We start from the raw sequence: 15,244 nt of genomic DNA, 5'->3' as shown, positions 1-15,244 counted from the left end.
CTGGGACATGTAATGGGAGCTCACTCCATTAGGCAGCACTAGGGATTCGAACCGCTGAACTGCTGACCTTCTGATTGACAAGCTCAGCATCTTAGCCACTGAGCCACCATGTCCCTTCAATGTTGGATAAGATGAAATCTAAGCACAGAAAAAGCACCCAGTGTAATAGATGCTGTGTTCTCATTCCTTGATACTGACTGAACTAACATGGGATGAAACCTGCTCCTTTGCCATAAACAGACCCTACTGTATATTGCTGTAATGCTCAAAGGATTAGTATCAGTTCACACAACTCAGTGTCATCCATTAAAAATAAAAGCTTTGCCCTCTGAGCTACAAAGTGAAGCTCACATCTTTCTATCTAAAACTGCTATGCAGGGAGCCCCTGGCTCCCAAACTAGCAGACATCCTGAGTCCATGTTGTCACAGTCTCTTTAGACTGTGTTGTTAATATCTGAGCCTCTTCTGTGATAAAAGATCAAAAGACAAGTGGAAAATTAGGCTATAAAAATAGACTCCTCTAAAAGGGGAATGGCTGCTAGATGAGTAACCATCATGCATACATAACAAAGGAAACATTCTTCAACTTGATCTGTATAGTTGGATTTGGCTGGGAGAAAAGTAAGTGGACCACTTTGGTTTTAGGCTGGCTTAAGAGAGCCATTTCTTCCAGCCAACCAGCCCCTGGGATAGAATGTAAGGGTTCCTTTTCTTCTTGTAAAAGAAAGGAGTGACAGTATGATGACAAAAAACAGGGATCTAATAGCATCTTTTCTGACCAGTACATGTTATTAAAAGGCAATATGTTAAGGATCAAACTTCAAGAACCAAAATTTATTTCCATTCCATGAAACTTACAACATGGTTTTAAGCCCCTGCAGCTTTGCAAGTGAAAGCAACAGGTGAAAGTGCTCATGCATTGAAAGCATGTAATATAAGGAAAAAGAAAATATCTGTGTGTGTGTATGAAAAAACCACTCAATAAATTGCACTTTTATTATGCATTCCATAGCTGAGTATGTACAATGCCAACAATATAGTTGCCTAAAAATAATATGAATTATTTATCTCCAAATAGCAATATACTGAGACTTATATACTGCTTCACAGTGCTTTACAGCCCTCTCTAAATGATTTACAGAGTCAGCATATTTTCCCCAACAATCTGGATCCTCACTTTACCAACCTCAGAAGGCTGAGTCAACCTTGAGCCAGTCAGGATCAAACTCCTAGCAATAATAAATATGGGGGGTGGGTGTAAAATGATTTATTGCTAATTCTGTTGTATCTCATGTGCCAGTTTCTATTAATTTCCTGTTAAAATAAAAGTCTTGAAATTGGAATTTTGACCTGGGTGCCATTTTCCTTTATGAAACAGTTTATGATGAGCTGTATATTCCAAAAAATTAAGTATCCCAAGATAATCTACAATTTTTAGATTATAATCAATATACTGTCAAATATATACAAGCACAATAATACTATCAACAAATATGGAACAGAACCATCAAATGGTTTTTGAAGATGAATGTAATTGTAGCTTTGGGAAGAAATTGGAGTAGAATAACTATCTTCAGCACACTATTTGTCCTAGTACTTTCAGGGAACCTACCATGACATATCATGTGTATTTAGCCCATGTAACAAGCCATCACACGCAGGAACAAATGGCAGCATCTCCATAGATAAGGAAGAGCTTCTTTCTAGTTGACCTTTGTTGTTGCCTGTTCTTTTGCCTCAACAGGGAGAGGCTTTAAAGATTTCTAGTTCCTGTAGTGAAAGCTAATAGTAAACTTCCTGGTTCAGGATTCTTATCATAGCTTCTAGTGAACTCCACAACCTAGACTAATTGAATACAATTTTTCTGGTTTCTTTGAATAGGTCTCTTACAACTGGACTCTGCCCTAATGATTGAGAGAAATTGTCTTCCTTTTATTCCTTCAATACATAGAAACATTATTTTAGCATATAAAATTACCTTTTTCAAGTATGTGAAAAATTGAGAACAATTATGTTTATAAATAGAATATTATTTCTGCCCTTTTGATATATCTATTGTGTTATCACTCCATTTATAGCTATATTATTTTCCTGCTTGAATATCAAGACACAAACCATGAATTGGAGGCAAACATTCCATCTGTTGAACTATTCAGACCATGGGTAAATCTGGAGGGGAGATGCTCAGATAAAAATACCCCCCAAAATAGAATTTTTTTTCTTCCTAACGTCTTTTTTTTACGTCTGTTCATGCAAAATGATTTATTCTAAAAGCTCTCCTTTTGCTGGCCTCCCACAAAAAATAAGGCAAGGCAGAAGAGGAGGTATCATTTTGCAATAGATCTTTTCAAGCTGTTCCATTACTTATCTTTGCATTTTCCTGAATGTGCTAGCAGCAATAATAGAGCCCAACAATTTCCAAGGATATATTGTGTTGTGAATCAATAAAAGTGAATAACCTAAATGCAAATTAGGGGTTGGAAACCTGCACACTTGATTGGTCCTTATACAACAACTTGGGATTGGGCCAGAACCAGTCCCTGATTGGCCACTTTTGGGGACTGTCCTTATTGGTCAGTAGTTTGAACCTGTTGCACATTTTCATTGGTTAATAAGGCAGCAGCTAACCCTATAAAAGGGTTACTGCTGCCCATAGCATTGCTCTGTTATGTCTATCACTTTATTAAAGAGTTGAAGTCACTGGTCAGATGTCTGGTCTCCCTTATTCTCCATACTTAACATATTGAAAATTCAGTTAACTGGAACAGGAACAGGAGAGGAACAGGAGGCTTTTTGCTGCAGTAAAATGGTGATAGTTGGTAAGCTTCCTCATCCCATGTGTGTGCATTTATATGTGTGTTTGTGTGTATGTACTGTATGTGAGAAAGATAAACTCAGCCAATCACCACCATGAGAGCTCACATTAAGTGATAATCAAGCTCCGCATCCCTTTCTGTATTTTCATCTGACTGTGTGGAAGAATTCAATAGGCCTAAGAAGATGGGTTGGGAATTGTCTCTTCCTCCACATCTTTATCTGTAAAAGGTGTGCTGCTCTATTGTCTGTTTGTATTCTCTATTACTGTAAAAGATGTGCTCCTCCATTGTCCCATCCTCTCCCAGGGGTTCCCTCTCTCTATACACCTATCTCTGGCATTCTCAGGTTATAGCAGTGCTGTGTCATACCGTATATTTCAGTGTGTTTGTTTGGGAATGGAACCCCACAAATTGAGAGAGGGGAAAAATAAGCTAGATTGGTGCAACTTCAGAAACACAAGATATTGTCAAGAGTTTTTAGATTCTCTACAATCCCCCCACTCTTTCTTAAATGTGTATTTTATGAAAGACCACACCCACCATTCAGCATTTTATAAATGAACAATTTATCATACCATCCATTTTCGGAGACATATATTGTTAAGTTTGGGAAATAATGGAGACCAGACATCTGACCAGTGACTTCAACTCTTTAATAATTGTAAATAGAATAGAACAGAGCAAGGCTATGGGCAACAGCAACCCTTTTATAGGGTTATCTGCTACCTTGTTAACCAATGACATGTGCAATAAGTTCAAACTTATAACCAATGAGAAGTGTCCAAATAGTGGCCAATCAGGGACTACTTATGGACCAATCCCTAGTTGTTGTATAAGGGCCAATCAGGTATGCAGGTTCCCAAACCCTGATTTGCATTTATGCTAGTAACTTTTATTGATTCACAACACCCCTCCCTTGGGTTCCGTTTGAGGGGGCTGTAACAAAATCTCAAGATAGACAGGCCGTTTGGTCTGTCTGGCTGATTTCCGTGGTTCCACCTGGTTTGGTCTAAGGTCCGGTTCCGGTGGAACGTTTGGATGATCTTTATTAACTACAGTTTCGCTGCACGGTGATTCCGTGCTGCTTCCACTGTGGTTGTCTCTGCTACTCCGTGTTTCTTCGGGGTTTTGCAGTTCGGTTTCCCCGTATTAAAGTTCCCTGAAAATTCAACTCCCTCCCGCTTCAAGTTCCGGTGTTTCGCTGGGCCGAGGGTTTCCGTTGGCCTGCTATTTGTCATATCAAAGTCAATTTCCTCGATATTTCCTCCCCTTGAGTTGGTGAACCCGGGAGTCATGGGTGCTGGGTGGTAATCTCGAGCGGAGTTGGTCTATGTGGCGTTTCCACACCCTCCCATCGTCTGTTAGCAGGCGGTAAGATCTAGGCCCAGTAAGGTGGGTAACGGTTGCGGGTATCCATAACGGGTCGCCGGAAAAGTTTTTTGCAAAGATTAAATCGCCTACCTTAAATTCCCGGCATTTGCTGCTGGAGCCGAAGGGCTTTTCCGGTGCGAATGCGGGGTGGAGCCGGTCAAGGTGCGATCGTAGTTTCCGCCCATAAGAAGTTCAGCGGGCGTTTTGTTGGTCACGCTGTGGGCGTGATGTGCTGCAACAAGAGAATTCGATTGATTTTCTCGTCGATGTTGCCAAATTCCATTTTGTGGAGGGTCTTTTTACAAATTGTACCATGCGTTCTGCACGTCCATTCGCCGCAGGGTGCGCGGGCGAGGTTAGCGCATGGCGGATGCCCCGATCAGCAAGATATTGTTCAAAGGGTAATGCAGTAAACTGTGGGCGTTGTCGAGACCAACACGTCCGGAAATCCGTGTGTGGCAAATAGTCTGTTTAATTTATTGATGACTGAGTCCGTTGTAGTTGTATTCATTCGATGAATCTCGAGCCAGTTTGAATAGGCGTCGACAGTAATAAGGAAAGTGTGTCCTTTGGTAGGCCCCGCAAAGTCAATATGAATACGGGACCAAGGTCCCTCGGAGTTTCCCATTCGGTTGGGCTTGCTTTAGGTGGGGCGTTGCTGACGTCCTGGCAACGTTGACAAGTAGCGACCCAGGCCTCGATACTTTTGTCGATTCCCGGCCACCAAGCGTAGCTGCATGCGAGTGCTTTCATCCGCACGATACCCGGATGTCCCTCATGCAATACCGCCAAAACAGTTTGTTGCAATTTGCCAGGGATTACGACTTGATCGCCCCACAAGATACAGCCTTTTTGGGAAAACAGTTTGGTTTGGCGGGCTTTGAAAGGTGCCCATTCTGGTGCTATTTGGTCCGTCGGCCACCCCCGTTCAACCCAGCACAGGATGTGTTGCAGAACTGGGTCACATTTCGTTTCAAAAGCAATGTCTCTAGCCATCAAGGGTGGTGCGTGTAGAGCTTTGATCTGTAGTGTTGAGATGGTTGGGGCTGGATCTACAACAGAGTCTGGGAGCGGTGTTCTGCTCAATGCATCAGCTTGGAGAATTGATTTCCCCGGCGATGTTGCAAAGTGTAGTTGTAGGCCGCCAAGAATTCAGACCAACGGGTCATTCTGGGGACAATATATACGGGGTTGGTTTATTACCCACAATGATCCCCAGTAGCGGTTTATGATCGGTAATTATCGTAAACGCACGGCCATAAACATATTCATGAAATCTTTTAACTGCAGCCACAATAGCTAAAGCTTCCTTGTCCAGCTGACTATAATTTCTTTCAGCTTTAGCTAGGGTTCGCGAAAAAAATGCGATGGGGGCTTCCCGCTCCATTTGGTAATACGTGGGCCAGAATTGCCCCAACCCCAAAAGGTGATGCGTCACATGATAGTGAGCGGAAGAGTCTCGTTGTACTGCATAAGTACAGAATCAGAAGTTAGCAATTTCTTTACTTGTTGGAAAGCACATTGTTCCCGTTGTCCCCAAACCCACGCGTTGCTTTTTTGTCTAATAGTCTATGCAATGGTTCTGCTACCGTTGCTTTGTGTGGTAAAAAGACATTATAGAAATTGATAAGTCCAAGGAACGCCTGTAAGTCTGCCTTGTTCCTTGGAGTGGGGGCCTTTTAATCGCCCTTAATTTGTCTTCGTGGGATGGATTCCTTGGCTGTCCAGGAGGTATCCCAAAAATTCTACTTTTTCGGTACATAACTGGCATTTATCTTTTTTAACTCTGAGGCCTGCGTTTTGGAATCTTCGTGAAACCTCTCTGAGTCGCTTTTTCTAAGATGTCTTTGTTAGGGCGGCGATGAGTACATCGTCAAAATATGGTACGACCCCTCTGATCACTTGTAACAACCTTTCCATTAAACTCTGAAAGATTCCGGGGGCAACGCTTACCCCGAACTGGAGCCGGTTGCATTTAAATGCGCCCCTATGCGTTACGATAGTTTGCGCTTCTGCCGTGGTAGGGTCTACAGGCAATTGCTGATACTCCTGGGCTAGATCTAGTTTAGCGAAAACTTTCCGCCACCCAGGGAATGGAGCAAGTGTTGCACTACCGGCACAGGATATGCACTTTGCTGTAGTGCGTGGTTTAAGGTGGCCCGGTAGTCTCCGCAAATTCTCAGTGACCCATCAGGCTTGATAGGCGTCACTATAGGGGTTTCCCAACGGGCGTGGTCGGTGGGTTCCAGCACGCCCTGCGCTATTAGCTTATCGAGTTGTTCGTCGATTTTAGGCTTCAAGGCGAATGGCACCCGACGTGGCTTAAGGCGGATGGGTGCTATCTCAGGGTTCAAGTTAAACGAAATCGGGGTCCCCTTGTACTTGCCTAGTCCGTTCGCGAAAACGTCTTGGAATTCTTGCACGAGTGCCTCCTCCCAATCGTTGCTCTCGGCCCGGTGGACTCGGCACAGTAATTCCGAGTGGCCTGAACCATTGAAGGCCTAAAGACTAGGCCTGTCGCGGTCCACGACAGTCAGTGGCAGAGCGACGGTACGGTCCTTGAAAGAGATCTGAATCTGCGGGACCCGACGACGGGAATTCGGTTGCCCTGATAGTCTTTGAGTATAACCCTTTGAGGGTTAAGGTCTTGGCGGTGAATCGTTGGAATGAGCTGTTGGAGCGTTTTCCACGACACCATCGAGAGGAAGATCCCGAGTCTACCTCCATCACGCAAGGTTTGTTTTCGATGGCGACCTTTACTCGGATTTTCCCGGCATCAAGGGATGTAGCGTGGCCAATGATGATTGTTTGGTGGGTCTCTTCCCGCCTGGGTTCTTCACGCCTGGTGGAAGTGGTGGACGGCTTGTTTCTGTAGGAGTGGTTTCCCTATTGGTGGTTCAGTTTTTCTCGGTGTGTGCTGAAGAATCCTGAAGATTGGCATTCGGCCTGTCGGGGTTTGGAGTTTTGTTTGCTTCTGCAAACCTTTGCGATGTGACCTCATCTCCCGCAATTTCGGCAGAGTGCGTCGAGGAATTTGCAGCTGGATCGTGGGTGATTCGCCCCACATCCTGCACACGGTCGGAATGAGGGTTGTGTGAACTGGTCTCGTTCCGTTCGAGTCGGTTGACCTCTTCCTCATCGCTTTCTGATGGGGATTCTAGGTCTTCGTGGTGAGTCGATACCGGGTGTCTCTCTGAGCGAGGCGAGGTATCATTGGCGAGTTTACGTAGCGGTGCGTTGGTGCGGAGCATTCGGGCTGCCGACTTCTTTGTCGCCTCCGCTGCCGAGGCTTCTTTAAGGGCATCATTGAGGCTGATGTCCCCCTTAGCCATAATTTTGCTCTGGATCGTGCCGTCTTCTAGGCCTAGAACCAGGCGGTCCCGGAGGGCTTCTTCTAAGTCGGCGAATCCGCAGAGGCCTCCAAGGTTGCGGAGGTCCGTGATGTAATTGGCAAGGCTTTCGCCCTTCCGTTGGTCCCTCTGGTAATATTCGTGTCTTCTGATTAAGGTTGGCACGGTGGGCGCGTAGTGAGCCCGTAGTAAGGGCTCGAGGACGTCCCAGTCCATTTCTTTTACCTCTGCTGGCTTGGCAAGTGATTTTGCCATTTTAAACACGGTAGGCCCACAGTGAGTTAGAAAGATAGCTCTTTTTTTTGCCGGTTGTTGCATCTTTTAAATTGTTGGTCTCCAGAAACATCTGGAACCGGTCCATGTATGCCTCCCAGTCTTCGGTCTCTGGGTTGAATGGAGCGGGTGGTACGGCACCGCTGGCCATGTTGCCGTTGATGGTGCGTGTTCGACCACGTGCTCTGTTGGTTGCTCTGTAACTCAGTCAGCTCTTCGGTCTCCGAATCCCACCCTCGTCGCCAGTGTTAAGTTTGGGAAATAATGGAGACCAGACATCTGACCAGTGACTTCAACTCTTTAATAATTGTAAATAGAATAGAACAGAGCAAGGCTATGGGCAACAGCAACCCTTTTATAGGGTTATCTGCTACCTTGTTAACCAATGACATGTGCAATAAGTTCAAACTTATAACCAATGAGAAGTGTCCAAATAGTGGCCAATCAGGGACTACTTATGGAACAATCCCTAGTTGTTGTATAAGGGCCAATCAGGTATGCAGGTTCCCAAACCCTGATTTGCATTTATGCTAGTAACTTTTATTGATTCACAACATATATAATATGCTCTGAAATTGTTAAATGTGGCCATTATCTTCCAAAGTCTTCCCATCTTTGCCATACACATTTCTCTTGCCCTGTTGTATTGAATGGAGCAATGTGGGTTTGTCTACCAGGGAGTGTGAAATTTTAAACTTCGGTGTTTTGGATGCCTCATTCCCACACTTTACTATAAAATCAGCATAAAGACTTTGCATATCACAGATTATATAAAAATAGCATTTTAAGTCATCAAATAAGCTTTTTATTTGTATTTATTTTACTTATTTATAATTTCATTTACCGTATTTGCCGGCGTATAAGATGACTTTTTGCCCTAAAAACATGCCTCCAAGTGGGGGGTCGTCTTATACGCCGGTAAATACATTGTCACTCAGTGCAAGAGCGACGGGGCGGAGCTCCGCAACTGCGAAGCCCCTTCAAGCCCAGCCGAAGTCTCTCTTCCTCCTCCTCCCACCCACCCACCCACCCTCCGCCCGGCTCGGGCGCTGCGGAGGCCAATCTGGAGGTGGGGTGGGGTGGAGCGGGAGGGTCTCTGGCGGGGCCGCTCGCCCAGCCAGCCCCGAGCCGCGTAATGGCCCGGGGAGTGGGGGGGAGAAGGTGGTGGGGGTGGACTGTGGCGCCCCTCCTTCTGGGCAGCGGGCGGGGCGGCAATTTGCTCCTCCCGCTTCTCCTCCCTCTTTGAAAGACCGGGAGGGCTGTGCTTGGGGCGGGGGGTGTGTCCTCAGGAAGTTCCTGATGGGACCCCGCTAGGGCAGGGCCACCCGGCTCCCGAGCTGCTTTCCAGGGTCCCCTTGGGAAGAAAAGGGTCCGGTGGGCGGTGGAAGAAGGCGAGCGCCCTCCTCCCGCCCCCTGTCCCGTCCCGTCCCTCCTCTTGTCCCCTCCTCCCTCCCCGCTTAAGAGAGAAAGATCTGCCTCCCCTGCACCGAGCTTCCACCCGGCGCCGCGTCTCCCAGCCAGCGCGCGCTGCGACTTGGGAACCGGCCAAGCGACTTTAAAACCGAGCGGAGGCCAGAGATAGCCGGAATTACCCTCCACACACACACACACACACACACAGAGAGAGAGAGAGAGAGAGAGAGAGTTGGCAGCTGTCCATCCCCCACCCTTGAGTCCCAATGGCACGCACGCGGGGCTGTCACAAAGAAAGGGAGAGGAATTGAGTGCCAGCCTGAGAAAGGCGAAGCTGCCTCTCTAAAGCATTTTGGTGGCTTTGTAAGTTTGGGGAAAGGGGTTGGGGGTGTCAATCAAGAATTATATCCAGAATACCCCAAGTGTTACAACTTACCGTATTTGCCGGCGTATGAGACGACTTTTTGCCTTGAAAAGCATGCCTCCAAGTGGGGGGTCGTCTTATACTGCGAGTATATAACAAAAACTATATTTTGAGTGGAAATGTTGGGGGCTCGTCTTATACGCCCAGTCGTCTTATACGCCGGCAAATACGGTATACCCAACTTTTATTTGACACCTTTAGGCAGCACAATGAGAATTGCCCATCATTTATTCTCACAACAACAGCAGCAAATCACAATAATGGGGATACATGGATGATGATACCATCGTGTAAATGCCATGAATTATATTTACATTATGGCACTTAACACGAGTGCATATGGTGCGAGATTTGTGTGATGTTGTCACTAACTACATTATATCACTCCATCCCCCCACCCCCGCTTGTCTTTCCACATAAATGCATGTGCAACTGTAATATGAAAGATAGACTAGGATAAGTTAATGATCTGTCCCCAAGTTTCCTGAGTGGGTAAGTGAAGTTTCATCTTTGTGGACCAAATCCAAAATCTTACTATACTGCTACATTAGCCTGGTTGAAAGAAATTTTATCTGAATTTCAGAAAAAATGTGATTAATTACATATACACAAACATGCATGCTATTTTACGGGGAGGGGGGGTGTTAACAAATGTATAGTCCTGAAGCACTTCTGTTCAGCTAAGCACAGACCATCTGATTTGCAAGTTATTACACAAGAGTTACCAAGTGATCCAAGAACAGTACCCCAACCATTCCCATTAACCCAGATATCTTTAGCTAGGAGGATAATAACACATTTATGAATATTTAATGCCACAAATTGGAATATTGCTATTTAAAGAGCTCATTACCAGCTATTGCTACTGCGTCCTCCATTTCCAAGTATCTATAACAAGAAGAAACCAAATATTTTTTCCGTCACACTGACTTTTTAGATTTGTTACTTTGCTTAAGTGATCAAACCTATTCTTCTGGTACTCAGGTTGGATCTGGATACTAAGGATTTTGTCAGATGCTTCATGAAAATGTAGGTCTAAAGATAAAAATAGTAATAGCACATAGACAGAAGCATAATTCCAGGGGGTAAAATATCATGAATAGTGAAGAGATAATGCTTCTTTTGCACCAGTGGATAATTGTGAGCTATAATGAATTGGCTATGTACCACTATGCAACTGATTGAAAAAAATCCACTTTGCATTCAAAGGTGAATAAATGTGCCCCTACACTAATAATGACATGAATGTGATCATCATTTTGGTAAAAGTATCTGCATTGTACTACAACCTCTGTGAGGGTTGTTTCCTGCCTTATGCTGGTGAATTTCCACCATAATTTGTAGCTTTCCTTGACAAGTCAGAAAGTGTTTTCCTAAATAAACCTTTAGTCCTTGGGAACCAGGAGAAGATGAATCTGATTCTTTTGAAATCCTCAGACAAGGGACTGGAAGCCCTCTCCTCAAAGAAGAACCATTGGGCTTTCTGATTTATTGCATCTGCACAGATGTCTCAGTAATTATGAAAGCTCAATTAGCTTCCAAATACAAAGTTTTCCTCTTCTTTTATTCACAGGAATAAAAGTACAACTGAAAGAGTAACGAGTATAGGGAAGTCTCTGTGACAGGTTGCCATGTGACACACAATCTCAAACATCTCCGTATGAAATGGCAGCTTAAATTATAGAAATACTTTGAAGAGAATATTTGTAGGTAACAAAGACGTTGCAGCTTGACATTTTGTTGCTGTCAATTCCAACCACTTCTCATTCTATTCATCTTTCCCCACCATTCATACCCATATAAAATGAGCTGATGCAAAGAGGAAATGTTTTTTGTTATGCAAATAAAAGAGCTGAGTTGCTCTTATCACCCCAATCCTCTGACCACTGAGCATGTAAGGGTTGCTCCCCCCCTCCAAGATATTTCTTAGTTTTGCAACTCATGGGGTTATTATAAATGTAATGATCATTTCCATGTATGGATGGCACAGTTCTTAGTATATAAGAAGTGATAGTTTAGAAATGAAAGCAGTTATTACTATGTATAACAATTGCATTTTATAAAAAGACAAAAGAGAAGAAGAGAATGATAACAATAATTAAAAGCAGCAACAGCCTATTGTAGACAAAGGAGAAAGAGTAAAATTACAGTTCTCATCTGTTTCACCACCAGGATATATTATATTGGTATGTTGTATATTATGACTTTGTTTTTCGCATTCCTCATGCTATTCTGATTTTTTAAAATCAGAATTAAATTATCTGCATGTAGGCAAGAAACTTTAACCAAATTATTATAGAGTAAAAAAAATAATTGGTTAGGTTAGTTTCTACTGAATCTCATCATCATAGGACCCTAATCAGACTCTGCAATCATGTTATGCATCCCCCTGGGGGGAAAACACCCCTACTGTCTATTTATTCTTTTATTTTATACTTACACTCTTCAGCTATTGCAACTGGACAGCCCTTGTGTTATGATTGATCAACACTTCTTGATTTCTCTTTGGTTGCCTTGGGCTATATAAAACAGCACATGGGAAGCAAGATGTATATAAGCAACGTGACAGCTGCTATCCTTGTTTGCAGTTCAGATGCCAGGCCAATTTCTCCTCTCACCTTGACCCGTCCTTGCTTCTGCTTTTGAAACTTGTCTTTTGTGTGTTCTCACCATGGTCTGATTCTGACTTGTCTTTATTTGTGAGCTTCCTAAATTCTTGCTCATACCCAAGTATTATGGTTTGTCTGTGCTCCCAGTTTGCCTTTCATCATCAGTTCTTAATTTGATGTTCTGATTGTTCTTTAATCCTTCAAATCTGTAACCTGCATGACTGACTCCAATAAATATTCCTTATAGGCTGAAGAAAATATTTTAATATGTCAGATTTTTAAACATCCATGTTCCTTTTTCCCAATATGCTTTTTGTTCCAGTAATTATTCAACAGAAGACACACTAAAAAGAAATAAATAATTAACACGATTCTTCTTTATATCAACATACACATTCATTAAAACTGGACTTTAATTTTTGCATAAAATAAGAAAAACCTAAATACAAGAGTCATTATTCTAGCTCAAGTAAACATGATTTGTTTTGGCCCCTGGAGCAATTTTGTGAATATTTTTAAAGAAAATATGTATTTTTAAATAATAGACAGGATCCCACAAACTTCAGATATCAGTTAGAAGATTTATGGAAAGAACAATATGTATCTTTAAACATCAAAGTAATCCTTGCTCTTTATAAAAGTAGTAATTCTTGCTCTTCATTATAACTTTTCATAGTTTTCCTTTTGATCCTCTTTTCTCTCTTTATGGACCCAGTCCAGTTGCACTGATCAAAGCCAAGGTTGCCAGTTCCATCCTGGAGGCCCAAAGCCTCAGCTTTTGTTCTAAACATTCTCAACATCCCATGTGCCAAAAGGTTCATGGGAAAACTACCACTACAGGATGACTAGCCTTGCAGTGGGCATTGAAGCAGCAAACTCACATGCTAGCTTTATTATGCTAGCTTTATTATGCCTATTTATGATGTCCTGCTGGTTAGAGAGGCTACATTCTTCAAGTACATGAAAGGAAAGCACACAAAAGAAGTTTGAGGTTTGTTCTGTAATGTTCCAAAGGGCAGGACACAGAACAATGGTTTTAAGTTCATTTCAGTTACAGTACGGAAGATTCCAATTGAGTGGGTTTAAAAAATATCCCTAACTTCATACATTATTGAACAGTTGGAGCAGTTCTATAAGGTTTGGATAACCATACTGGATGGTTAGGGTTTCTGCACCTAACAGAGGGTTGGAGACTTGATACCCTTAATATGCCTTCTAATATATAATTATATATTAGACGACCACAAAAAAGAAACTCAGCATTAATAAAGTTTACGCGTTAAGTAGCCAATTCCAAAGTCATAGAATAGATAAAACATCTTCATAAGAAATGATCCTTTTCCTGACCAGGATTTCTATTTGCCATTGAAAAGGAAAGTACTTTTTAAAATGGTAATGATGGATTTATATCCCATCTTTCTCCCATTCCCCTAGAAACAATACAAATTCCTCACTTGATAAAAAGCAGTGTTAAATTGTTGTTAAATAAAGGTGAATATTGGAAGGGATGAAAGATCTACAAACTGTATTTTGGGGTTCTATGAGTGTTTATTTAACCTTTTCTCTGATCCACATTTTTCCTATCCTACAAAATGCAAAGTATACCATTCACTTTCATTCTACTCTTTATACTTGTAGCCAGAACATTATTTGCAACAAACATTGTCTGAAACAAACATAATATCATTACCAATGGACATGCTCAGAAGATAATGCCAAAGCTGTCAGTTATGTGCTTGCATTCACTTCTCCTGATCTTTGAAAGCTGAGAGTATGCTCAGGACACCAAGGGCCAGTCACTGATTCCTAGTAAGTGATTATAAACATTACCATTCAATTATTGCTCCTCCAGTCCATATGGAATGGGGAAAATCAAATCAAACTACTTGCTTGTCCCCCTTAAATTTTCAGTATATTATATATGTATTTTGTTTGGCCATTAAAAAAAGTCAAAGTCCTAAGTTGTTGCAACAAAGTAAAGCAACTTGATAAAGAGTTTATTCTTCCTGCTTACTATTGTGGTCGAAGCAAGTCAGCTTGGCTGCCTAGGAAGAAGGTTTGTTTGCACACAAGGGTGGCTAACAATAGTAGCCACAATGATTATAAGGTGTGCTGTAACTACTACTGTATTTTGATATATTTTTTTACCATACCCTGCAGACTCTCCTGGTTCTAGGTTATCACAAAAACTCAGTGGCAATGTAAGATCAGTAATAAAGCCCTGGGTTATTTGTTGCTATTGTTTTTACTGCAATGTACCGTAGTAGTTGTTCCAGATATTCTGAGTTGTGGTGAACCTTAAAAAGAAATCTAGAAGTTGAGGTAGCATAAGCATGCTCTTCATAGTGATGCCTTGTGATAATTAATCTGAGGGTTCATGGTGCTCTCTGAGCTTGATTGTTTTCTTTCAGATGTTTCATTACCCAAACTAGGTAATATCATGCAGCACCTAATTTGGTTAATGAAATATCTGCAAGAAAACAATCAAGCTCAGAGAGCACCAAGGACCATTCATTTCAACCCTGAGCTACAAATATTCTCCTTTATTGATAATTATTCTTCTTAAGGTATTTACTACACAATTCTGCACCTCAATAGTCATATCTAACCCTCAAAACTTATAACCTATCACCAGGTTGATTTGATATCCAAAGCCAGAGATAGAAATCAACATGATGAAATAAGAACCACAAAAAGCAACTTCTTCAATAACTTTCAGTGAAATTCCTTTATCAATCAGCTCTGGTTGACTATAGCTTTCATCTCTTTCTCCGCAAACTAGCTAAAACTATGAATTCCAATAAAACATGTGATATTTCCATTGTTGATACCTGGAATGAGCATTTTGAGGAACATTCCCAATTTTGCCTGCTTTCAGCAAAGATATATGAGTCCCTGAAATTTTGTTTTGAATCTTGCTATATGTCAAGAAAAAATAAAAGCCAATCATATTGACTTTCACAAAGAAAATCCATTTCATTCTTTAAT

Source organism: Notechis scutatus, chromosome 5 (genome assembly GCF_049901735.1).
Source record: "Notechis scutatus isolate UNSWTSFEM ecotype Mainland chromosome 5, rNotScu1.2, whole genome shotgun sequence".
In the NCBI taxonomy this organism is placed as follows: domain Eukaryota; kingdom Metazoa; phylum Chordata; class Lepidosauria; order Squamata; family Elapidae; genus Notechis; species Notechis scutatus.
Note: the sequence above shows the minus strand (reverse complement) of the source record.